The sequence below is a fragment of the Bactrocera oleae genome, chromosome 4 (genome assembly GCF_042242935.1).
Source record: "Bactrocera oleae isolate idBacOlea1 chromosome 4, idBacOlea1, whole genome shotgun sequence".
In the NCBI taxonomy this organism is placed as follows: Eukaryota; Metazoa; Arthropoda; class Insecta; order Diptera; family Tephritidae; genus Bactrocera; species Bactrocera oleae.
In genome coordinates this window covers 33,159,332-33,186,541 of record NC_091538.1, presented here as the reverse complement: position 1 = coordinate 33,186,541, position 27,210 = coordinate 33,159,332, and the positions used below count along the sequence as shown (strand labels likewise).

Below are 27,210 nucleotides of genomic sequence, written 5' to 3'. Positions count from 1 at the left end.
AATCAAACCAGCTGATAGCTTAACCACAATATTCGTCGTACTCTGCGACGCCGTCGGTGATTAGCACACTCGATTGTATATGAAGATGAACACAATACGAGACGGCGGCAAATTTCGACCATATCTAATTTTATCGCCGACCGCGGCATCACCATACCTAAGAAAGATTATTTATATTAAAAATCTTAATATTGTTCCAAAAAAATTATAAAAATGTCTGCGTTTGCAATATTAAGATTTTTTATAAAAAAAAAAAGAAGATCTATCAGCCTCTAAGAGCAACGTATCACCAAGCAGGCTCTACCAGAACCTAAAGCTTGTCTAGTTTTAATTCGAATTAAGATTTTAATAATTTTTGTAAACTTTCAACAAGCAAATTCAACAAATAAAGATATATTAACAAACGCATGGTACTTCAAGCTCGTTTAACTGGGATTATCATTGCTCACAATTTCCTCACAAATACATACATATATGACGTCTGAAAGCAACCCTTACAATACATTAACAGTTGATAATGTTTTGTTTATTTCAATATTTTTAAACAAATTTGTAATTATTTAATTGAAATAGAATGGAGGAACTTTTACATTTTACTTCTTTCTAAGTATGAATAAAAAGGCATCTATGTTTAAAGAACGTTCGGTCAAGATTTTATTTGTAAATATGTATGTATGTATGTGAATAATTGGGGACCCAATTTATTGGAAAACTTCTCAATATATTTCAAATGTTATATTCCACTCACTATCGCACTGAATATGTTAGGGAAAATCTCCAAGTATTTATATTATTATTTATATGTATTTTCGCATAATTACAATATTATTCAGTAACACAATTATTATAAACCTGATGTCGAAAAATATCCGGGATTGCTTTGACGAAACGATGTGACGTGTCGGTTCAATCGCCGGTGTATCTGGAAAACGCGGCCGGTGTATCTGATGCCTGCTCTAGTTAGACGCGTGCGGTGGGATGCTGTATCGAATGATGTTGAGGTGGCGCTCAGGCCCGTAGACGATAAGAGAATGAAATGGTATGTTATGTTGTCCTGTGTGGTGTTCACAGGTGTGGTGTGTTTCACTAGGGTGTGTCAGTTTTTCCCGAGTAGAGTGGTGCACTTGAAGGAGGGAGTTTAAACTCATTTAAACATCCTGGGCCCCCTAGGCGAATATTTTGCCTAGTATAACACATATGGGCTGTATTATGCATTTCGGCGTGCTGTTGATGAAGTAGCCGAGGGCGAGAATATTAGCTGTAAGAAGCAATTTTGGTTTTAAAGTTGGCAATACAATAAGTAGTGTTTGTATTTGCTTTTTAAAAAAAAAAAATTAGGGAAATTTTATTTCACTTTGTTTATTCATTCGCAATTTGAAAATCACTTTTTAGTGAATGTTTAAAATTTTAATAATTTAATATTACCCAATGTTGAGTATGGTATAAAAATATAGATAGATTGTATGCCGTATGTATGTATAAACTGGGCTTCTACAATATATTGCAATAGAAAGAGAGCGCGAAAAAGGAATTGGTAATGTGCAGGTATTCTCCGTATGCACATATATGGATGTAAATATGTAGTTGGTTTTTGAAAATATATAAATATGTCGTTTGTATTTATTTTGTTTCTCTTTCTTTGTCTTTAAATTTTTGTTATATGTTTGTGCCTTTGCTTACTTATTTTAGGCAATCCTGCTTACTGTTTTTGTTAAAAATAAGGGGTATTGCCGGAAAATATTGCAAGTAAATACTTGAATTCTGTTTTTGTTTTTTGTGTTTGTGAAATATGTGTGTTTGAAAACACAAAGGTAAGCTTATAGGCATACATCAATTATTTACATAATATATATTTGGATATATATATTGTACCAAACTGGTTTTAATGTCAGCGGTATTTCGATTTTTACCGTGATCTATACCAGCTTGGTAATCTTTTTTTATATTAGTATATAAAATAATAAGTGAAATAAATACGCTCACTTTGGTTTTCCTCAAGGGGCTTTTGGAGGGCGTATATCTGTATATACAAGTATACGTGCTTGTGCGTTTGTCCCAGTGTCTGTCCTCTTCGGCACCCAGCTGGCTAGCTCCTTATGCGTGTTTGTTGTTTGTATTTTTGTGGATAAATTTGGGCCCGTTTGCTTTGTTTTTATTTATGTTATTGTGTATACTGTGTTTTTAAGTTTCGCGCCCGTTTATTGCTTTTGTCTTTTGGTTTCGCGCCCGATTGTGTTGTTTTTTATTTGTTTAAGATGTTTAGCAAATTTTGCACTGTATATTTATGTATTTGTTATTTTTGCCGCACTTATTTTCCTCCTTACATATGCGTTTGCATATAATGGTAGGTTTGTGTGTTCCCAATTGTTACTTACTGTCACCTTATTTTTTCGTTCTATTCCGTTTGTGTGTATATACAAGTATTTAATACAGGTACGAATAAAAATATATTTATGCTTTAATAATTCAGTTATTATATTGTATTAACATATGTAATATGTAATAATAATATTCTCAAATATCTGGTGAATTCTTTACACGAAAATGCATACATTTGTAATCCTTACTATTATACGAACACAAATGTACAAGCCGAAACAAAACAAAACAAGCACAAACGATACATATGCCAGAGAATGTAAAATATAGAGAAGGGCCAACTACGGACCAGCGTGTGAAGTGTCAAAATCTAACAAAATACGATGAGCGTTTCATCACAGTTCGGAAGGAGAAATTTTAAAAGTGGCACGTGAACAGAGCCGAGCATTGTATGAAAATTCTGTTCATTGATATTACCAGAGAACGTAAATGAATAGAGAAGGAGCAAGCGGGAAGGGGTTAAGCTCAATCCGAATACGAACCTATACGTTCGAATCCTAAAACTCATGTAAATTAAATTTTATTTAATATTTTTATTTTATTAATTAGAGTCTAAGCATATCATATTTCAATTTCTTTAATAGCATGTTTTACTTCTCGATATACTTAAAATATATCAGGAAAATATGTTCATATGTTTAGGTTTATTGAATATTTCCTTATTATGCGTATTTACACAAATGTGATAATCACACATACATTCTTAAATACACGTATGCTGATGCTTGCTTTTTCTTGCCCCGCACAAGCAATGACTTTTGTCTACACTTTTTGCTTTTTGCGAGTTGAACGATCGCAGGCAAGGAGGGATTGGGGCGCACTGCCACATAATTATTTCAGATATATATTTTATTTATCGAATTTCGTTTAAAAACGATTATAGGTATGAATTTATGTGTATTTATATATATATATATATAATATATATTATATTACGAAAATAATTCATAAATGCATCAGTATTTTTCAATACAAATTAAACAACATAATAATATACTAAGAGTCCTCAGTTAGAACGCCTCTGTGTATGGTGGCAAGCCAACGAAATAACGGCGAGTTCGCGCGGACATTGTGTTGTTGAAAAAAACCAAATGACGACTTTGTCGACAAATATACATATTTACATACATACAAACGAGTTCGCATACAATTGACGCCAAATTTTGCGCATCTGGCGGAGTTGACAAAATTTGTTTGAATGGACAATTTTACGACAATGACGGTCGGCTATGTTGTCTCGTTTGTCCTTTTTGCAGGGGTTTGCTATTGAAAGTTGACTTATGCTCTTTTGAAATATTGCGATTACCGATTGGGCTGCATTTTCATAGCGTCGTGTTTATATAAAATGGGCTAAATTGAGAAACTATGAAACAATGATAATAAGTAAACATATAAAACTACTATATGGAGTGTGCTTAGAATATATAGAAAAAGTTAATGATTTCATATAAATTTCAATTTTATATAAATTTTTTAATTTAATGCCATATATAGTGCATAATATGAATAAAATTAAAATATTATTTTAACTCGCTAATAGGTCATGTTGCCAATTCTCCTTTCTGAAGGTAACATCAGACAAATTCTTCAATTTCTGATTTTTAGCATCGTTGTGAGGAGGCAGCTTGTGGGCAAAATACAAATGCGAGGGGAATGGTAGGATCAGTTGTAAAATTGAAACTTCTTCAATTTTACTGAAAACTTCAAATTCAATTTCATTCATTTTTATTTTTCGTGCATTTGCGGTAGGAATTCTATATGAAAACCAAATGTGGTTTACCAGGCGCACAGAAAAAATAGCCGGCGCCGAGTTATGAATGAACGCACTTTGCTTTGAAGCAGACGCACCTTTCTTATGAATGAATTTGTTGTCGTTGTATATGAAATACTTAGAAAATAAGCCGAGAGTCCGCTTGAATATTATTGGCCGATGATGGTGCGTCTACATTTTTTTGTCACTTGCGCGAATGTTTGATTTTTTGCGAAAGACATATTGAGGGACTTCATATGTACATATGTGTACATATATGCAAATATATTTGGACATGCGAATGAAGGAAGGCAATTTCAAGAATATTCACATATGGACATATGAACATTTGAAGCAAGTAAACAATAATAGCTGTTTGAGTTCACAGATTAGACCAAATTTCTCGAATATCGTCTGTGGTGCTGCTTGTATAGCACAATTCTTTATTGCAACATCAAATATTTTGCCTAAGTTCAAATCCTATCACAGATATAAATTAATTTAATTTTTTTTATTAACCTTTTTTTTATTAAATAATATTTTAATTCTATTTTCATATTATTTCCCTCATTATTTATATTTTCTTGTCAGAAGTAAATTTCTTTCGTTTTTATTATTTCAATTTTTGTTTATGCGCATACCAAAGAACAGCTGTGCATATGTATGAATATACATTTTGCTCATAGAGTGGTGTAATTCATTGCGTCGCCTGATAGGATGGTGAAATTTTATATTCGAACTTGTTCGTTTTCGATGTTCCCTCATCGTAATTAACATTTTAGTACAGCTAACATTTGCTCCTTCTCTATTCATTTACGTTCTCTGATATTACAGGCGAATGATATCCTGTTGGTTTATATTTTTATACTCTCGCAACCTGTTGCTACAGAGTATAATAGTTTTGTTCACCTAACGGTTGTTTGTATAACCTAAAACGAATCGAGTTAGATATAGGTTTATGTATATATAAATGATCAGGATGAAGAGACGAGTTGAAATCCGGGTGACTGTTTGTCCGTCCGTCCGTCCGTCCGACCGTGCAAGCTCTAACTTGAGTAAAAATTGAGATATCTTTAACTTGGTAGACGTGTTTCTTGGTACCGTGAGACGGTTGGTATTGCAGATGAGCGTAATCGGACCACTGCCATGCCCACAAACCGCCATTAATCAAAAACAAATAAATTGCTATAACTAAGCTCTGCAATAAGCTACAAGACTGTTATTTGGTGGGCGTGGTTCCGTCCCTAATAAGTTTAATGTGCATATCTCCTAAACCGCTAAAGCTATAATAACCAAATTCACTGGAAGCAAATTTTTTTACTTGTTTTATACTACGTTTATATGCAATTATGTTCCTTAATATGATTTTCACTAAGCGAACTTTTATGAATGCATGCAAAACTGATAAGATCTATTAAATTATTTAATTTTCGTAATATTATACAATATATAGTGAATTTGGGAATTTAATGATTTTATTTAGTTTTTACATAATATGCATTTTTAATTAATATTATTTATTATAATATAATAATAGATATTAAATTTATTACAATAAATGCATATTTACATCTTTTATCATATTAATCTTATATAGTCATATGTATGTACGTACTTATGTATTTGAATATACGCATTCAGAAATTCAAATCATAATTTTACCAGTTCTCAATACTCTATATGTGCGCGCATTGACTTATATGTACACACATATGTATGTATACAAGTATATGACGTTGCCTAACAAATTATGCATACACAAACCAACCTATATATGAATACGCGAACACATGTAAATATATCACCCGCAAAACTACAAATATTGTTCTACAAAAACAACAATCGTCACAAGTCAATAAGTCAGCCAAATAGCCGAATCCCACATATATAGTAAATCACACAACAACTTTATCATTCATGAACACAAGAGTACTTTAAACAAGCAACGTCACATCATTCATAAAAACAGATACCCCCTCATCTCCCCTTGCATGCTTTTACCTACACGCGTCTTTTCGCGACGATAGCAAAAGCTAAAAATCATAAATTGAACAAATTTCTGATGTTCCCTCTAGAAGGGAAAAGTTGCAACCCCGCAAATATGAGTATTAAAATATTTTAGAATAAAAGTGACAACATAGTATATTTATCGGTAAACAATTAAAGAAAGTTTTTAAAGAAAATATTCAATATTCCTCTGATTTATGTATACAGTAAACCCCAGTTAAGTACCACTCCTACAAACCCTCTTATCTTCCTCTGTACTGCTGCATCTCACTTTTTTTTTTTAAATACATAGAACTTATTTTTTTTTGGTACCACTCGCTTATGGTCTACAAACCACCAAAAATCTGCATCTTTGGTTTTGGCACTTAACCGGGATGGACTGTATTTGTCAAAGAATGTACGTATGTAAATATTCGATGTTTTTGTACAAACATTTGCCCGTATATATGCACATGACATGTTGACTTTGTTTCCATTTACGCATTTCACGTAGGGGTTGAAAACAATGAGTGTATATATTTACATACATCTGTTGCATGTAGACAAATAAACAATTATAATGGGTACTTTCATATTTGTTTACATGCACACATAATTATACATATATATCTGTATAAGAATATTTGCGACCGCTTGGTCTTTGTTCCCGGTTTATGTCAAGCAAGAGGTGTATAGATCCCGAAATCCAGAATTGGGTATCGCTTATTCGTGGCTGAGCATGGAGGAATAATTAATTGTTTAAATAAAATAAAGTTTTCTATACAATAAAAAAATAAATGTAATGCATTGATTAAAAAGAAACTTATTATGGTTTAGTTTTGTAGCACGATTTGTGGGCTGTACAGGCAGAATATCTCAAAATTATATGCAAAGTCGTTTGCGCATTGAAAATATACGTAAGCGTACATTTCTTAACATTGAAATTAGCATTACTTTTCTCAATTAACACTGAAAATTCTCAATTCTATTTTTGAGTCTCCTGATGTTAATGGTGGCCAATAATTTTCTGTGGTGAAACACGCTCATCGTTTTCAGTTTCCCTGCGAAAAGTGAAATATTTTGATAATGGCGGCACAGTGAACCTTCTCTATAATCTACATTATCTGCATATGCATTCAACATTTAAGAATACTAACATATTTAGAGAGTTTAAGAACTTGCATATAAACAAACAGGCACATGAATTGAGTTGTACATTTAAAAACAACTGACACGCACATTTATGCAGATAAGATAAATTTCTAAATGGTATAGAAGCGATAAAAAAAACCACATTTTGAAAAGCCTAAAAATAAATGAAATTAATAAATTTACCTCAAAATTAAGAAATTTGCAAGAGTAATTACTTTTCGTATCTATTTCTTTATTTAGCTTTGTTAATTTAAAAAAAAACAGCAAGAATAACCTCACTAATGAGCTGTGAGGTTTTCTCAAAATAGTGCTGTAAGACAACTATTGCTAAACATAAGCAATATGCAGTCTCTATTAGCAATATTGTTAGCAATTCTGCGTTCTAGACAACATCTATTGCCTGTAGAGATGCCATGTTACCATAGGAAAAATTTAGACAACTATTTCCAAACATAAACATTATGCAGTTCACTTTCATACTTTATCGAATAATAAAGTTTTGTTTACTCAACGTCCATTGCCTGTCGAGCTGCTTCGTAAGTTTATTTGAGTTTTATAATCATTTTAATAGTGTGGGCAGTGATTTAGAATAGCATCGGTAAATGTAATGTTTAGGTCCCCCAATGAAGGAGGCCGCGAAAATTATAATTATTTGTTTAAATCGTCTTATTGTGATGCGAATATTATAAATCCGTGAGCGGAACGTGAATTTGGTAAATGTATAGTTTAGGTCCTCCAACTAAAGAGTCCTCAATTAGAATAACGTCCCGCCTTTAGAATAACGTCCCAGGCTTTCGGGGATAAAAGGGTATGGGCGGATAGAGGAGATCCTCCAGATCAAGAATATGTATAGATATAGCCGCGGGAAACTTATAGTTTTCGAGATATTTACGTTTAAAGTTGAAAATTTCAACTATTTAAAATACGCACTTTTGCGATTTAAAATGAATTATACACTTATGTATATTTTTCACTTTTATATCCACTAACACTTGACTAATTCGTTTTTATACTCTCGCAACCTGTTGCTACAGAGTATAATAGTTTTGTTCACCTAACGGTTGTTTGTATCACCTAAAACTAATCGAGTTAGATATAGGGTTATATATATATAAATGATCAGGATGAAGAGACGAGTTGAAATCCGGGTGACTGTCTGTCCGTCCGTCCGTCTGTCCGTCTGTCCGTCCGTCCGTGCAAGCTCTAACTTGAGTAAAAATTGAGATATCTTTATGAAACTTGGTAGACATGTTTCATGGTACCGTGAGACGGTTGGTATTGCAGATGAGCGTAATCGGACCACTGCCACGCCCACAAAACGCCATTAATCAAAAACAAATAACTTGCCATAACTAAGCTCCGCAATAAGATACAAGACTGTTATTTGGTACACAGGATCACATTAGGGAGGGGCATCTGCAGTTAAAATTTTTTTTAAAAAAGTGGGCGTGGTCCCGCCTCTAATAGGTTTAATGTGCATATCTCCTAAACCGCTAATGCTATAATAACAAAATTCACTGGAAGCAAATATTTTTAGCACTTCTATTGACGGTGTGAAAATAGTTGAAATCGGGTGGCAACTCCGCCCACTCCCCATATAACGGTACTGTTAAAAACTACTAAAAGCGCGATAAATCAAGCACTAAACACGCCAGAGTCATTAAATTTTATCTCTGGGATGGTATGAGATGACTTTATAGGAACCGCGTTCAAAATTAGACAGTGGGCGTGGCACAGCCCAATTTTAGGTGAAAACCCATATCTTGAGATCTGCTTAACCGATTTCAACCAAATTCGGTGCATAACGTTATTTTCATGTTTCTATGTCACAGTGCAAAAATGGGCGAAATCGGACTACAACCACGCCTACTTTCCATATAACACCATTTTAAATTCCATCAGATTATTTTACTTTCCACTATGCAAATCAAGCAACAATGATTGTATCGGGATAAAACTTTGCGTGAATAATGCGATTAAAGTATGCCACCTTGTGGCCAAAAATTGTCTAAATCGAACCAAAACTGTTTAAGCCCCTAAGTACTAAATATGTGGACCCCAGTGCCTATAGTTGACCTTCTACCGAAAATATCAGCCAATCCACAAAGAAATCTCAAACGAGTATACTATTTGACTTTGCGAGAGTATAAAATGTTCGGTTACATCCGAACTTAGCCCTTCCTTACTTGTTAGAAATTTTTTTTATATCAGATGCTGCAAAAATAGCTTTATTTCAATTTTTAAATCATTCTTCAATTTTATTAATTTTGACAATAACAAAATGGTTGTGAATGTCAAAACACCAGTGTTGCCATACTTATATATTTTGTAAATGAAGAAAAATAAAATAAACAGAGAGATTGTACCCTAGATACAGGAAACAACGCAAAAAGAATTTATGTGCGTAAAAACTTTGATACACCCCGGTTTTGAACCGACCAGGGTTATTTTTTTTGAAACGCGGCCGAAGGCCGCTAACGCAAAAAGAAGTTCTACAAGAAAAAAGTAATATTGTCATAGAGGGTATAACATAATACTTAACATCAATGCTTTGTAATAGTTTATTTCTCTAGGTTTTGGATTCCTGTATTTGGGGTATTATCTGTTTTAATTTCTTTCAGTTTAATTACAAAAGATGAAAACTATAGATAGTATATTTTTTAAACTATCGAGTGGTCGATTATCGATAATTTTGCAGCTCAAACTAGTCAATAGATTAGATTAGATTAGTTTCGAGGTATGCACCGCGACCTATGGTCTATTGTGCCCTCCCCTAAGTCATATCGTATCATCTAGGCCCAGCATGTTGATAAATTCCAAAATTCTGCTGGGTGCTAGTGAGGCGATACGATCCCTGTGTGGAAACATGGATTCCAGGGCCTTGATTCTGCGTCTGCAGACTGCTGTGCAGTTCATCAGCAGATGCTCAGGGGTTTCCGGCTCTATGTCGCAGAACCGGCAGTTTGCAGAAGAGGCTATGCCCATGTTAAAGAGGTGCTTCTTGAGCCTGCAATGGCCGGTGTAAAACGCTGCCAGTAGCCGGAATTTGTTTCTGGGGAGATTAATTATGGCTTTAAACCGCTTGAGGTCGTAACCCCCCAATAGCAGTCTGGCATGGTGCATGCCCTGAAGTTGTTGCCAATGTATCTCCCTGCTTGCTCTTTCCTCCCTTCGGAGGAGCTCTTTGATGGTATGAGGACCAACCGCTATGTATGGTTCCGGCCCTACCATTTTTGTAGAGGCTGCAGAGCGGGCTAATTCGTCAGCTAGTTCGTTCCCAGCTATACCCCTATGGCCAGGCACCCAAATAAGGTGTACTCGGTTTTGCTTAGATAGGCTGTTCAGCCGTTCTATACACTCCATCACTAGGAGAGATCTGACCTCATAGGCTGAGATCGCTCTTAGTGCCGCCTGACTATCGCTGAGTATAGCGATACTCTTATTGCGATAGTTGCGTTGGAGGTTTATCCCTACACACCGACTTATAGCATAGACCTCAGCTTGGAAAATGCTTGGGAAACTTCCCATGGGAATGGAGAGTTTGGTGCTTGGCCCAGCGACCCCTGCACCAATCCCCTCCTCCGTTTTCGACCCGTCGGTGTACCACTTGATGGTGCTACCCCTTAGCAGCCGGTCCAGTGAAGAGTCATTCCACTCAGATTTGCTGCCAAGGGTTACTTGAAACTTTCTGCTGAAGTTTACTACTTTGGTAATGCTATCCCTTGGGAGAAGGGCTAGTGGTATTTCCTCACTTAGCTCTTTCATCTGTTGGGATGAGATTACCTTCCCTTTGCCAGCTCCCTATGCTGTCATTTGGAGCAGAGTTCGTTTGGCAGTCTGTTTGATTACCAGGTGTAGCGGTGAAAGTTCTAGCATGACTTCCAGTGCTGCGGTCGGACACGTTCGCATTGCTCCCGACGCGCAGATGCAGGCAAGTCTTTGCAGCTTCGACAGTTTAAGTCCTACCGAAGTCTGCGATGCTCTCGGACCCCACGATACCGCTCCATACGTGATAATCGGTCTCACGATCATGGTGTACATCCACCTGATAGTCCTTGGGGAGCACCCCCAGGATTTCCCAGCAAGTCGGTTGCACACCATGAGTGCCTTAGTAGCTTTGGTCAAGGTCTGGTTCACATGCTGATTCCATCGTAGTGTGGAATCCAGTGTGAAGCCCAGGTACTTGACCGTGCTGGCCATCTCAACCACTCTGCCGTCCAGGGATATACTCCTGAGGCCCGGCAGTGATCTCCGTCTGGTGAAGGGAATGATTGTAGTTTTAGCGGGGTTGATGCTTAAGCCAACCCCACTACACCATCCCTTTGCCAGTCCCAATCCCCTCTGAACGATATCGCAGAGTGTGTCTTCAAATTTTCCTCTAGCTAAGATAACAATGTCATCCGCATATCCCTGACAGCGGATTCCATTGCTAGTCAGCCGCTCAAGGAGATCGTCCACAACTAGGCTCCAAAGTAGGGGGGATAGCACTCCACCCTGTGGGCAGCCTCTTGTTGTTCCCAGACGAATTTTAGTTTCACCTACTGCGGTTTCCGCCACCCTAGTGCGCAGTACGGCTGTAATCCATCTGCGCACTGGTGCTGCCACGCTCCTTTTCTCCAGTGCTCTTGACACGCTCTCGTGAGACGTGTTGTCAAAGGCACCTTCTATGTCGAGGAAGGCGCATAACACCACCTCGCCCCTATCTAACGAATTCTGGATCTCTGAGGTTAGGTGGTACAGAGCAGTGTTTGTTGACCTGCCTGCTCTGTAAGCATGTTGCTTCTCATGAAGCGGTGAAGCCTTCAGCACCTTCGATCGTACTTCGTGGTCTATGATCTTTTCCATACTTTTGAGTAGGTAGTGGAAGTAAGACTGATTGGCCTGAACGATTTCGCCAATGAGTAGTCTTTCCTCCCTACTTTGGGTATAAAGATCACCTTTGCGGTGCGCCATGGTTCTGGGATATACGCCAGCGCTAGGCTATCCCTCATCAGCCGAACAAGGTGGGGCAGTAGCACCTGCTCCCCCTGTTGCAGAAAAGCTGGAAAGATACCATCCGCACCCGGTGACTTATATTTTTCAAAGGAGGCCAGCGCCCACTTGATGGAGTCTGCAGGGAAGAGCTGTTTTGCGACTGTCCAGTCCAAGCGTGACGGCCTACGTTCGACCATAGGTCGAATCTGGTCTTCTTGAATCGTCTCCGGGAAATGCGCTAGTAAAAGAGCCGTAGCTCTTTCTTCTGCGCTGGACGTATAGGTCCCATCAGATCGTTTAATCGCTAGTGCTGTGTCCGTCTTTCCTCTAGCCAGAGCCTTATGCAGTCTAGCTGCCTCTGGGGTTGAGGAGACGCTCTCACAGAACTTCCTAAAGCTCTTCCGTTTCGCGGTCCTAATCTCCTTATTATAAGCAGTTAGGCTGCATCTGTAATCCTCCCAGTTTCCGGTGCGCTTAGCCTTATTGAATAGCTTGCGCACCGTTTTTCTTAGTACTGAGAGTTTACTAGACCACCAGGAGCATTTACCGCCCTTGGCGGTTGTCTTTAGGGGGCAGCTGCTATGATAAGCTTCTATAATGGATTGGTTTAGGGCAGACAGTCTGCTCTCCAATCCAGAAGCCGTTGCGCTTCTATCCAGCTGCTCCCTACTGCTAATTCTAGTTGCGAGTAATTCCCTGAAAACGGCCCAGTTCGTGTTCCCAGGGATACGTTTGGGAGGGAGTTGCTTGACCCCCATCCCCAGCACGAATCTTATGATACGGTGATCCGACATGGAGGGTTCCGATGATACCCTCCATTGTGGGATCAGCCCTACCTCAGACTCGTTACTGAGCGTGATATCAAGCACCTCCCTTCTGACACTAGTTACAAAAGTGGGTTCGCACCCCACATTTGCTATACTTAAATTCTTACTGACTATAAACTCGATAAGAGACTCACCCCGTGTGTTGCAGTCCGTGCTGCCCCATTCGGTGTGGTGGGCATTCGCGTCGCAGCCCATAATGAGGGGCAGCTTATTCCTCCTGCAATACTCCACCAGGTTGCCGACTGCCTCTGGGGGTGCTGTCGGAGTCTCCCCCGGAAAATAGGCCGCTGCCACGACGAAGTCCGCTCCTTCGTCGTTCTTCGCTTGCACAGCGACCAGGTCTTGAGTTAGGAACTCTGAAATACAGAAGAAGTCAATACCGTTCCTAAGTACTATGCAGGTTCTGGGTCTCTCACTTGAGAGATCCCAGATTACCTTATTTGACTCCGTTTTGAGGCCCCTGACCTCTCCTTTATTGACCCACGGCTCCTGGATCAGCAGTATGCCCAGTCCATCCATCGTGAACCTGCTCGCGATAACCGCCGAGGCTGACGCCGCGTAATGCAGGTTCACCTGGGCAACTTCTAGACGCGGCCCCACTACGGGATCGGTTCCATGAGGAGTTGGTCCTCATGCTCACCGTCCTCCGCGATGTCTCCCGCCAAACTAGTCATACTGTTATTATATTTCAGCTGCTTCGCACATTTATTACTCGGGACATTCTATCCATTATTTACTTTTTTAAAATAAATCCAGAAGGCGCTAGCCATTTTATTAAATATATTGAAAAAAGTATATGATTTAGTTGTAAATTTATAAATAATAAGGGGTGTTGTAGAATATTGTGACGAACACGGATGATAGAAATCGAATCAACGATAAACTGCCAGAAGCAACTAGTTAGCGAATTCGTAGTTGCCAGAATATTCTAGAAGCAATGTTTTGTTACAGATTTACTATAAAGAGGTGGCGGATTGTGCAGCAAACACAGTTCTAGTTAGAGTGTTGTCGTGATAAGAACAATTGAGACATAAGCAAGAAGTTGCCATTAAATTGGGGAGTTTTAGTTAACAATCCAGTGATTGAACTCAAGAGTGAGTTACAGGTAGACGATTTATCGAGAAATCCGTTACAATATGATAGTTGTCGAAGTCATAATTGAAGCCGATAAAAGATGTGGTAGGTGTCATGAATTCAGATATTATTGGTTTGACGTTTGAAACAGAAATTGTATCGGTTTTGGATGTCGGGGAAACCAATTTTATCGGCAAGAGGATAATCGCTGACAGATTTGAAATGTAGGTTAAGAAATAAATTTATATTGCAACGAGTACGGAAGAACCAAATCGAATCGACATTAAATTGCGAGAAACAACTAGCCAGCGAATTCGTAGTTGCCAGAATGTTCTAGAGGCGAAGTTTTGTTAAAGATCTACTTTATAAGGGCTGCCAGATTGTGCAGCACGTACAGTTCTAGTTAGAGTGTGCAGTGTTAAGAGCAATTGAGATATAAACAAGAAGTTGTAAGCTCGGATAAGTAGTAAGGTGTTAAGTTGTTGGAATCAGAAATAAAGATTAGTGTATAGCCATTAAATTGGGACTTTTCCAGATATTTTGAGACGTTTTACAAAACGTAATAAACGTAATTTAACACCCAAATGCGTCTGTATTCAGTCAATTATATGATATAAGTACATCCGTAAAGTAAGCATTTACATATACAAGCACACAAGTAAATGCAAGCCAAATTTCACATGCGATTCTCCTGGTACATAAAGTGGATTACTGTGATTTTTTAATATCTTCCTTTTAATTTTTTCGTTGCTTTTTTAATAAAATAAAAGCTAAAATAGCGGAACTTATTACAAATTTTAGTATACTTTATTCAGAATTTTAAATTTATCAAACGCTTCCAAATTTATTCATTTGCAAGTTTTGTCACATTAATAAAAAGCTGATTCGAATATTGGTTTCCATATGTTCGAAAAGACGAAAATCCAATCAGACTCTGTCCCATTGTTGAAAATCAGAATTGGTTTGCAATTCTGACAATTCCGCAAATCTGTCTTGGATTCCACAACACCCCTAAATTAGTACTAGAAATAAATATATACAGTACCCCGCCGATAAACCCATTGGAAACAAGGAGAATTATTCATACAGTTTTGCGTTCAAAGCCAAATAAACCAAAAATTATTACATGTGAATGCAATTTTTTGTAGAACATTTATTTGAAATACTCTATTTTCATAAAATTGAGAAAAACCTCAATTTTCTTAGTATTTGGTTGACAAACCTTTATATTTTATAACTGCCTTAACTCTTTGAGGTATACTATTTAAACAAATCTTTATCACTATTTAAATCTGGGTCATTTATCCACACATCTAATGTTATATTTGAGTGCGGCTTCTATAGGATTTCTTCGTGAATATTCTTTCGATTTAAGAAACGCCCAACAGTTTTCGATGAGGTTTAAGTAGCGTGAATTGGCCGCACAAGGTAATATATCGATACGCAAGTTGTGAAGGAAATCATTTGTTTGTTGTTGTTGTTGTAACGGTTACCTAGTCCCCGTTTGGGTGATAAATTCCAGATTCGTTGTCGTCGAGGTCATCTAACGGGGGGCATGCAAAGAGGTGGTTAGTGTCATGCGGAGACTCATTGCACGCAGGACATGTGTTTGGTATGTCGGGGTCTATTCTGGATAAGTAGGAGTTTAACCTGCTACAGTATCCAGAACGAAGTTGCGCGACATTTGTTTGTCGGGAGGTGTGGCAGGGCGCCCAATCGTGCACAAATGTGTCATGAACTGCTAGAGGGTTCAATGTTGCCAAATATGGTAAAAAAAAACATGTTGAAGTACATTGATGTACTGCTACTGTATTCATCGTTCCCTCAACAAAATAAATTAGTCCAGGTCGCTATTTTTGCTAGGATAATCTTTGTTAAGAAGAAAACCATATTAAATAACAGGTTGGCCTTGAATGGGGAACTTTCGGGGGTCATTCGCTTGGTCAATTTTAGTTTCTTTGCTGGACGGCGGCCATTTTAGTTTATTCTGAAAAGATGCGTTCAGCTGTTCGTTACAATATTTTCACATGGACATCATTTAGCTCCTTTCTAATTTCTCTAGCTGGTTTGGTGCGCGTTTCTAGAGCCAGCCTCACTACTTTACGTCGAATGCGCTCAGATATTTTCATATTTTGGGCAGCATTTTGCAGCTTACTTGTGCGAGCAACGGCTCCATTTTTTAACGTGTGCACAATTTTAGCTATTAGAGTAACAGTAGCTGCACTCAATCCAAATTTTTTCCCATTTCTCTATAGGATACATTTTTTTCTTTTGACAGTGCAGCTATATAATTTTTTTTCCCATTTCCTAATAAGTATCTTTTTCATTGCTTATACTTATCATTATATTGCTTTAGAAATTTTTCAAAAAATAATAAACACTTACCCAACAAAACAAAAAAAAACTCTGGAATCTATGAAATAATAATTAAATATTTATGACAAAATTCGATTTCCTCCACTGCGATACACAATTTATTTCTCATGAGCCAGCAATTACAAATTCTAAAGTCCAAGTGAAGTAAACATTTCATTGTGATATCGTTTTTAAGTCCCGCTGATTTCAACGGTATATTGTTTGTTATGTTTGGCACGGAGTAATATGTAGTACACCACCAACATTATGCTTCAGCAGTAGAAACAATTGGCAAATTCTGTATATAATTGTATGACTTCTATCACACGGTTTGTTATGATATTGTCAAGAATCGATTCTTGTGGATTTTGAAAGGTTGAGGTCGACTCCGAAAAATCTATTATTTGATCAGAATCGCTAATCGTCTACCTTGTAAAGTCCCAATTTAATAGCTATATACTTATCTTTATTTCTAATCCAAACAACTTAACGCTTTTGTACTCATTATCCGAATCCCCAACTTTTTACTTATATCATAATAGCTCTTTACACGGTAACACTAGAACTGTGTCTGCTGCACTTATATAGTAGATCTTTAACAAAAGTTCGCCACTGGAACATTCTGGCAACTTCGAATTCACTGTTTAGTTGCTTCTGGCACTTTATCGTCGATTTGATTATGTTCTATCATCCGTGTTCGAAAAAAATTGCGACTGATGTGCTAAGAGAATTTGAGTTTGTTATTTTAGTAAATGGTGGTGTTTTGACCCCTAACCTCTTTACTACAACACAAACAATTCTACGTGTTGGGAAATTTTTACTATAATTTTCGGCTTTAGCCACCTCAAAATTGGTAAGAAACAGCCTCTAACCCCACAGCCGCAAAATAACTGTACACTAGTGTAATGAGTTCGATCGGTCAGTTTGTATGATAGCTATATGTTATCTAAACAATTTCTTTGAAAATTACATAATTGCTTAGAAAATATACCATGCCAAATAGTTGAATTTTTGAACTTTAAATGCAAATATATGTAAATATGTTCACTTTGGGTTAACACATATGACAACTATGAAGGAAATATCAACCAATACAAACAAATAATTTGCCAAATAAACATATTTACATTTATTGTTAATCTTTGTAACTATATACTGTAGTCACTTTGATCAATTATATGTACATACATACTTGTATACTTTGTACGGTCTCCGAAGTTTTCTTTTGCATGTTGAAAGATTCGTGAAAACTGAATATACCTTCTTCAAGGTATAATAACATCTTGGTACTCACCACGGGTAAATTTTAGTATAGCATCCCCCAAATTGGGAGTTTAAATTGTTGTTGTTGTTGTAGCGGCAGAATTCTGCCGAGTTGACCGTCCTTGAACGGAATAAATCCGCGTCCCGACTGTTGTTGGAACGGCTTTAGAGTTTAAGTAGGCATGTGCGGATACAGGTCCTTTAGATTAAGAAAATAATTTAGATGCCGCTGACTTATGGTTTTTGAGATATTTGCATTCAAAGTTCAAAAATTCAACTATTTAAAGTGCGTGTTTCTTTGATTTTTAGTGAATTTTACCATTATATTTTTAACTTTTATATCCATTAACTCTTCACTAATTCGTTTCTACACATTTATTTTATATTAAATTGTATAAAAATAACTTTAATTCAATATTACTTTTGTTTCATTCTTTTTATTCACTAAATAACAAAAGGGATGCATTCTAACAAATAATCTGTGTTCCCTTATCTACATATTTTACGAAGGCACAAAAATGAATAAAGAAAACAAATAATACAATGGCGGCCTTAAAAATTAATAACCCTGGTCTGTCCAACACCGAGGTGTCGTCAGTTCTTTGGCAAAGAACTCCTTTTTGCGTTTGACGCCTTAGGCCTCGCTTAAAAAAAATAACCCTGACCGGTCCAACACCAGGGTGTCCTCAGTTCTTTCGCGTAGAACTCCATTTTGAGTTTAAGGCCTTCGGCAACACTTAAAAAAAAACAGCCCTGGTCGATCCAACGGGAAAACTTTCGAATACCGTCCCAAGATTTCGGGAACAAAATGGGTAAGGGCGGATAGAGAAGATCCTGCAAATCAAAAATATATATAGATATAGCCGCGGAAAACTTATAGTTTTCGAGAAATGGGTAAATGTATAGTTTAGGCCCCCAACGAAAGAGGCCTTGAAAATAATTTTTTTAAATCGTCATATTTTGACGCGAGGATTACAAATCTGTGGGCGAAAAGTTGATTTCTTTTAATAATTCTGTTTTTTTTTAATTAAAAAATAAATAAATTTTTACAGAAAATTCAAAACATTACACTTTGCACATGTTCTTTCGCGTGATAACTCGTTTATGCATCGAACTCCATTCAGCACGCAAAAGAATTATGGACAGCCTGGGGTTGGACCGACTAGGGTTATTGTCTTGAAGAGCGGCCGAAAGCCGCCAGTGCAGAAAGGACTTCGACGATCTCCTTTATTCGGCCACACCATCAGATCGCGACGTAAAAGAAATTGTGACGGTTACATTACTTCAGCAGTATTTTTCACAAGAAAATTTCTAACTCGTTAAACGTGTAATTACAGCTAAGTGGTCTGAAGTCCCGTCCCAGGCTTTCGGGGCTAAAATGGGTATAAGCGGGCAGGGGAAATCCTTCAGATCAAGAATATATATAGATATAGCCGCGGGAAACTTATAGTTTTCGAGATATTTACGTTTAAAGTGGAAAATTTCAACTATTTTTAGCACGTTTTTTTTTGATTTTAAATTAATTATACATTAACACTTCACTAATTCGTTTTAAGACATTTATTTTATATTATATGATGCAAAAGTAGCTTTATTTTAATATTTAAATCACTCTTTAATTCTATTCATTTTGACAATAACAAATGGGTTGTAAATGTCAAACATCCAGTGTTGCCATAATAATATATTTTGCAAACGAAGAAAATAAAAATAAAAAGAGCGATTATACTCCAAATACAGGTACCATAATCGTTGATGGACACTAATAAATCTTTTAGTTTCTTTACTTGATAATCCCCGGTGTTGGACTCTCTAGGGTTATTTTTTTTAAATTAAAAATATAAGTATAATTCATAATAAATCGAAAAAATACGTACTTTAACTAGTGCAAATTTAAAATTTTACTAAGTGACTAATACATTTCTTTAGTATTTTAAATTCACTTTCCCTGGTCGGTCCAAAACCGGGGTGTTCATAATTCAATCACGTCAAACTCCCTTACGTACTGGCGGCCTTCGGCCGCCCTTCAAAAAAATTACCATGGTCGGGCCAACACCGGGGTGTTCATAGTTCTTTTGCACCAAACTCCTTTCAGCAGCGGAAAAAATAAAAGAATTAATTAATTTTAATGTATCACAATATTTTATATTTAATGCATATGTATTATAAAAAAATTCTAAAAACCGTTTTTTTTGTTTTTTTAAAGAAAAAATAGGGGAAATCTTTAGTATAACGTCCCAGGCTTTCGGGGATAAAATGGGTATGTGCGGATAGAGGAGATCCTCCAGATCAAGAATATATATAGATATAGCCGCGGGAAACCTATAGTTTTCGAGATATTTGGGTTTAAAATTTCGACTATTTAAAGTACGCATTTTTTCGATTTCAAATGAAATATATATTCTTGATCTGGAGGATCTCCTCTATCCGCCCATACCCATTTTATCCCCGAAAGCCTGGGACGTTATTCTAAAGCCGACCCATCACAAAAAAAATTAATGAAGTTAAATATAAAATTATGTTTCTACATATGTAAACTACTCTGAGAGCTGACAAGTTATAAAAAGTATTTTTTTTTTATTCATTCACTAATGTATTTGGTATGAGGTCAAAAAATTTATACATTTCGGTAAAATACTTTATTCCTCAATGATCCACTTGTGATTGCTTAAAAATAAGTAACCTGTTGACGTTTTTAACCGTTAGTGCTGTTCTCCTATCAGATATTAGCAATCCAGCTTTGCTAAAAATTCTCTTCGACTTTGTAATATTAAAAATTAAAACATGATATTCGTGATATGCACTGTAGGCAGACCTATGCATTTGGGTGTATGTATGAGTATGAGGGAATGATGTTGAGTGTACAGTGAAACATATTTTACCAAAATGAAGATCATACATTGAATCCAAAGGGGAGATATAACGAATGATATCTTTTTAGTCTCCTACATTGTTCATTATTATACAGCAGTTGTATAAATAGTTTTATGTGAGCAACTTCCCAGAAGTCGTCCAGGAACCCTTGACCGATAGTTGCGATTTTTCCCGTACAGAGCTTTACATTCGCATAGAAGATGTTTTACGTATCCTCTTCTACCTCCTGACAGCTTCTACAATAGTCATTGTAAGGTGCACCTAGCCTGCTGGCATGTCTACCAATTAGACAGTGACCTGAGTTCTTATGTCATTCCTTTTGAATTTTTATAGTCGGTTTGTGCGGCTCTTTTCCATTCCTGCCACGTTTGCCGGGGTAGATGCCTAGGTCAACATGTTCGCTGATTAAATGTTTACAAGTGGCCAGAGGCATAAAAATTCCCTCTTTTTCAGAGGCTATATGTAGAGTGGTGCCCGCTCTGGCTAGTTCATCTGCTTCGCTGTTAGCAAGGATATCACTATGCCCCGGAACCCTGCAATGGGTGAAGTAGGATGTTAGATCCTCTAAGAGATCAAGACATTCTTTCACTTTCTTTGACGAAACCATAGAAGATTTCAGTGATAAATATAGTCCTTGTTGTGAGCACACTTTTTGTCAGAACAACAAGGCTTTCTTCGATTGCCGTGATCTCCGTTTGGAAGACACTGCAGTGGTCTGGTAAGGCGGTTTTGGTATCTAATTTTGCTGAAAAGACACCACCTCCCACTCGATTATCTAGTTTAAATCTATCTGTATAGATGCTAATCCTTGCATTCCTGTCTACCTCGTCCTAGTCCCACTTTTCTCTGGTAGGGAAGGCAATATTGGGACCGCATTTTGTTTCAATTCTATTGGATTTCGAAAATCCGTGGTAGTGGGTAGAAACGGGAACTTACTAAGTATCTTAGAATGCCCTTGTTGCAGGCGACTAATTGGGAGGATTCCCTTAGTCTGAGAGCTGACTTGGCTGCCATTTGCTAACAGAACAATTCTGTTGGAAGAAAATGTAAAATGTTGTTTAGTGCCTGACTTGGCGTTGTTCTAAGAGCTCCTCTGATGCATATGCTGCTGCTCTTTGTATGCTTTCCATACGCCTCACTGCGTATTTCTTTTCCATTATTGGCCACCATGCCAATATAGCCTATGTCATAATTGGTCTAAAAACTAGTGTGTAGAGCCAATGAGGTACCCGAGGCGTTAGCCTCCATTTGGGGCCTTCCATTCTTTTGTAGGTGTAGAGTGCTGTCGCTGCTTTCTTCACCCTATCATCTAAGCATGGTTTCCATTAAAGCTTCCTGTCTAAGATTAGTCCTAAGTAGATTGGTGGATTGACTGGAGTATTGTGTTTCCTGGTGAACAATACTAGTTCTGTCTTACTAGCATTTAAATTTAGTCCGCACGATATGGCTTAATGATTTATATCGACTAAAATTGTTTGCAAAAGTTAGCGAGAGTGTTCGGAAATTTACATCTAGAAGGAATGTAGTTTATTTGCAGCGCCCTTTTAAGAATGGTTACTAGCCAATCTATTATGTAATTCTGCGACTGCTGTTATTAAGCCGGGAATAGACTTGAAGCTTTTTATCGCCCAGCGTACATTGCTTTCTGACACTATCTTTAAAAGTAGTGTCTATCTCTGCTCCACTGTCTTGTGTATACTACACTGTGCGGCTTTCAGAGCTACCTGGGGAGTGGGTATCCATTAGTAGGTCTAGTGACTCTTCACTGGATACCGTACAGCTGTGGTCTGGCCTCTGACGTATCAAATACTATGCACCGATTGTGTCATTATTCTTCTAAGTCGATACGCTTCCACCGTATTCTCAATATCATTGCAAAAACATTTCTAAGAATTTATTTTTGCTATAATAACCTCCTTTGTGTATGACCTTAAGAGGTTGTAATAATTATCTCAATCTTCCTCGCCTTGGGAAAGCTTAGCTAAATTGAACTACTTCCTGCAGTCTTTCTGCAATTTTTTAAGCTCGGGAGACCACCATGGGTCCTTTAACAAGGACGTTGACGTCCTCCTTGGTATTGGGCTGAAATGGCGGAATCATAGGGATACGTTAATCCAGCTCTGGCATGTGCACCAGCCAGTTTGTTTTCCTATGATTCCTGAAGTTGTGGACTCCATCTGCTCTTTCCTCAATAATACATTCATAATATCGGTGGCCCGAAAAGGAGTGTTCTTTAAGAACTTTCCATTGGGTTACCCCATTAAATAGTTCTTCCGACGCAAGTGTGATATCTGGTACTTCTTGTCAGTTTCTTGTGATAAACGTTGGCATATTACCTTTTTTACACAACAGAAGCTTAGTGCCTAGTAAGTAATTAAAAAGACACTCACTTCAGTCATTGACGCCTGTGCTGCCGTAGATTGTATGGTGCGCCTGTGTGTAACATCCAACACTTGGATGCATCGCTATAACGAACCACCTCTTTTACCAGCAGAAATGGCACATGCTCCTCATTGTATAGCATATAACTTGCCACCAGCCGGGGTACATACTTGCGCCCGTTTTCCAGGTTACTATCGGCAGCCGACTTTAAGTTGTGATTCTCACCTTCGGGAATCCATAATTGATGTCCCCGCCCCCTTTCGCCGGCGTTTCGATGGACTCCGTCGTTAGTAACAGCAGAATCTGCATCGTGGCCCTTTGGTATCCACGTCAGATTCTGTTACTGGCTCTTCGAAGGCCTTGACAAATTTCCACCCCATCATAGGCAGACTCGGATTGCAGGCTCTTATGAGCTGCCTAATCTGGTCTGCAATCGAGGACGTAATTTCTAACATAAAAAGGTGCACCCACTATAGTACGAAGTACTTTATTTTGAAAGGCTTAAGTAGCTTTAAAATTTGAATCAGCTGACCTTCCCTAGAGATGAATTCCATACGACCAGATAGGTCTGAGTATTGCTTTATATTTAATATGAGTACCTTATTCTTCGAACTGAGACGGGATCCTGACCGTAGGACCAGTACAGCTGCGCAAACCTTAACCTCAGTTAAGTTCTTTTTATTTTCAAGTGGTCTCTCCATGTACGTCTCTTATCAATTGTAAGTCCCAGATATTTTGCGCTTGTGCTTATTGGTAGCAACTGACCATAGAAGGCCACTTGAGGACATATTTTGTGCCTGAGGGTAAACACCACTTGTATGGAATTTTGTATTAATGGCAATATTCCATTTGGTGAGCCACGATTTTAGACCAGTCAATTACGTTTGCAGTTTAATGGAGGCAGCAGTAGAATTGCTATTTGACGCCAGCAGTGCAGCGTCATCCGCATAGGTTGGCGTATTCTGAGAGTTAATTACTGGGAGGTCAGACGTGAAAAGAATGTAGAGCGCAGGCGCAAGAAAGCTGCCTTGAGGTACACCAGCGCGTATGAGTCTCAGATTCGACTCAGCATCACGACATCTGACGTAGAAATTCCGATTATGTAAGTAAGACTTTAGCAGCAGGTAGTAAGGCATGGGAAGTTTTTCTTTAACTTATATAATAGGCCTAGGTGCCAGACCATGTCAAATGCTTGACGGACATCACGGAAAACACCAGAACAGTATTTACAATTTTCCATGGCATCAGTTATAAAGTGTTCTACGCTGTGGCATTGCTCAATGTTCAATTGTCATGAACATTATTTTTCTAGGTTGTGCCATATATGCGAAGCTCGTTACACCAAAGTTTTCGTATTTTGATCTTTATTTCTATTTTTAACAATGAATTGTAACTTCAGTTTGTACTATTATAGAATATGAGGAATAAACCTTTAGAAAAAGCCCAAATTTGCGATACTATAACACAATAAAGAAACAAACAAAAAAATATGCCATTTACATATATGTTGTATATTGTGAAATTCGATCACAATAGAATATTCACATAATATGATTCAATTTCATAATTTTGCTCTCAAAAATCAGTAGTACTAAAAAAAATTGCCGTTTCTTTACAATTATTATTTCTCCACGTTTCTGAATGCTTGTTTAAATACTGGAAAACTATTATGTACTGGCGGCATTTCAGAAAATAGAAATGCTTACCTAATTGTAAATATTTTCGCATCCAATTAAAGTGTAAAAAATTTAATAATTTGTATAAAATGTAATAAAAATGAGAAGATGATTTCAGTCCCTGCAAGCCACTAATCACCAACAGCGCTACCAAAGATTTATGTTAAGGTTTTTATAAGTTTTTTAAGGACCAATTGACAATTCTCACCGAAACTCTTGTGTACACGTGACCGTTCATCCCTTTATTACGCAAAGGCCTTATAAGTTACGGTAAGTGTTAGTTTCCGCGCTACGGAAGACATCCCAGTGTTGGACCGACCAGGGCTATTTTCGATCCATACCGAAAGGAAATCTACGTGTAAAACTAATAATATATTTTTTATTTACTGCCTTAGGGGTATAATTTGTTTTCATGATTTCTTTTAGTTTCTTTACAAAATATGTAGATAAGGTAACACTGATTATTTGTTACTAAGTAATCGTTTTTTTTTATTGTGTGAATAAATATATTTCAACAAGGAAGTTAAATACAGAATTTAAGTTTTTTTAATATAATATGAACTAAATGTGTAGAATCGAGTTAGGAAACTGCTGCTCACAACAAAAGGCCTGTTAGACTACTTGGCGACATTAGTTGACAAAATTTGAGTACTTCTACATTCTTCCGCTAAATGAGAGAGAAATTTGTCCCAAGTCAATTTGAATAATACTGACACATTTTTACCTAGCTCCTGTGCTGGGGGTTTAGTTTATTGGGTTTACTTGTAATGCTTCTATTAGAGGTCACAGTCTATTTATTGATTTGATTGTTTAATGTTCTTTTGCATACAAAATTATATCTTACTGTTAGAAAAGTCAAAAAAGGCGAAATAGCTCATCGGGAAAGATGTGAGCTAATTTTCAAATATTCCAATGGAAACCCGATGTTTGTATAGCTATTCTATAGCCATACGTGCTTTTCTATCGAGATTTGTTGCTTATCCAATATTACATTAAGCTAACTATAAGATTCGTAGTTGCCAGAATGTTCGAGTGGGGAAGATTTATTAACACGGACGATACCCGGTCAAAAAATTACTTTCAAGTTGCAATACACTCACACTTTTCGAACTTGAACGCCGTCTACTTGTCAAAATTTACTTAAATTGAGAGACGTCACGAAGGCTGCAAGCAACTTGATAATTAATAATAATTTCAAGATGCCGTTGTCATGTAAACCTTTCAAATTCTTGAAAAATGTGCACGAAATTAGTAATATAATGAATTTATATATATATTACTTTTGATATCAATCCATGAATATAACGAAATATTCATATTTCCTACAATTGCATGTCATTTGTTTGCTTTGCGGCGGTTAATTTAAATTCGTTTATTTTTGAATGCATTTCTATACATCACGATTCGGTTTTGTTAGTTATAAACTTGATTTTGTTTGTTATAACGTTTGAAAAGTTGAAAAAAAATTTAAGTATTTTAACAAATCTGGTTCTTACTAATGTGACAAAACTAGCAAATGAATAAATTTGGAAGCGTTAGATAAATTTAAAATACTGAATAAAGTATACCAAAATTTGTAATAAGTTCCGCTATTTTAGCTTTTATTTTATTAAAAAAAGCAACGAAAAAATTAAAAGGAAGATATTAAAAAATCACAGTAATCCACTTTATGCACCAGGAGAATCGCATGTGAAATTTGGCTTGCATTTACTTGTGTGCTTGTATATGTAAATGCTTACAGACGCATTCGGGTGTTAAACTACGTTTATTACGTTTTGTAAAACGTCTTAAATTATCTGGAATTTCTTCATAAACTCATTAATTATGGCATTCTATGTTTAGTTCTTATGTTTTCCCCTATAGAAATAAATATAAATTAAATCGTAACACTTTTCAGTTTGATCACTGGATTGTTAAATAAAAGTCCCAATTTAATGGCTATACACTAATCTTTATTTCTGATTCCAACAACTTAACGTCTTACTACTTATCCGAGCTTACAACTTCTTTTTTATATCTCAATTGCTCCTAACACTGCACACTCTAACGAGAACTGTCGGTGCTGAACTATCTGGCAACCCTTAGGTAGTAGATCTTTAACAAAACTTCGCCTCTAGAACATTCTGGCAACCATGAATTCGCTGTCTAGTTGTTTCTCGCAATTTATCGTCGATTCGATTTTATTCTACCGTGTTCGTTGCAATATAAATTAATTTCTTAACTTACATTTCAAATCTGTCACCGACTATCCTCTTGCCTTGTTTCTGTGAACAAAACCCATAAAATTGGTTTCCGCGACACCCAAAACCGATACAATTTCTGTTTCAAACGTCAAACCAATAATATCTGAATTTATGACACCTACCACATTTTTTATCGGTTTCAATTATGACTCCGACAACTATCATATTCTACAACACCCCTTATTATTTATAAATTTACAACTAAATCATATACTTTTTTCAATATATTTATTAAAATGGGGACTAGCGCCTTGTGGATTTATTTTAAAAAAGTA

The 27,210-nt window shown here is 36.8% G+C and overlaps 1 protein-coding gene across 2 annotated transcripts in view; it reads left to right on the top strand.

Moving 5' to 3' along the window:
- Positions 1-7,668: 7,668 nt before the first annotated feature.
- Not11 (CCR4-NOT transcription complex subunit 11) overlaps positions 7,669-27,210 on the top strand; it is a 94,492-nt gene continuing 74,950 nt past the window's right edge. For both annotated transcript variants that reach the window (XM_070109242.1, XM_070109240.1), the window contains exon 1: positions 7,669-7,803. The gene's annotated coding sequence lies outside the window, so the exon portion shown is untranslated. The remainder of the gene's footprint in view (positions 7,804-27,210) is intronic.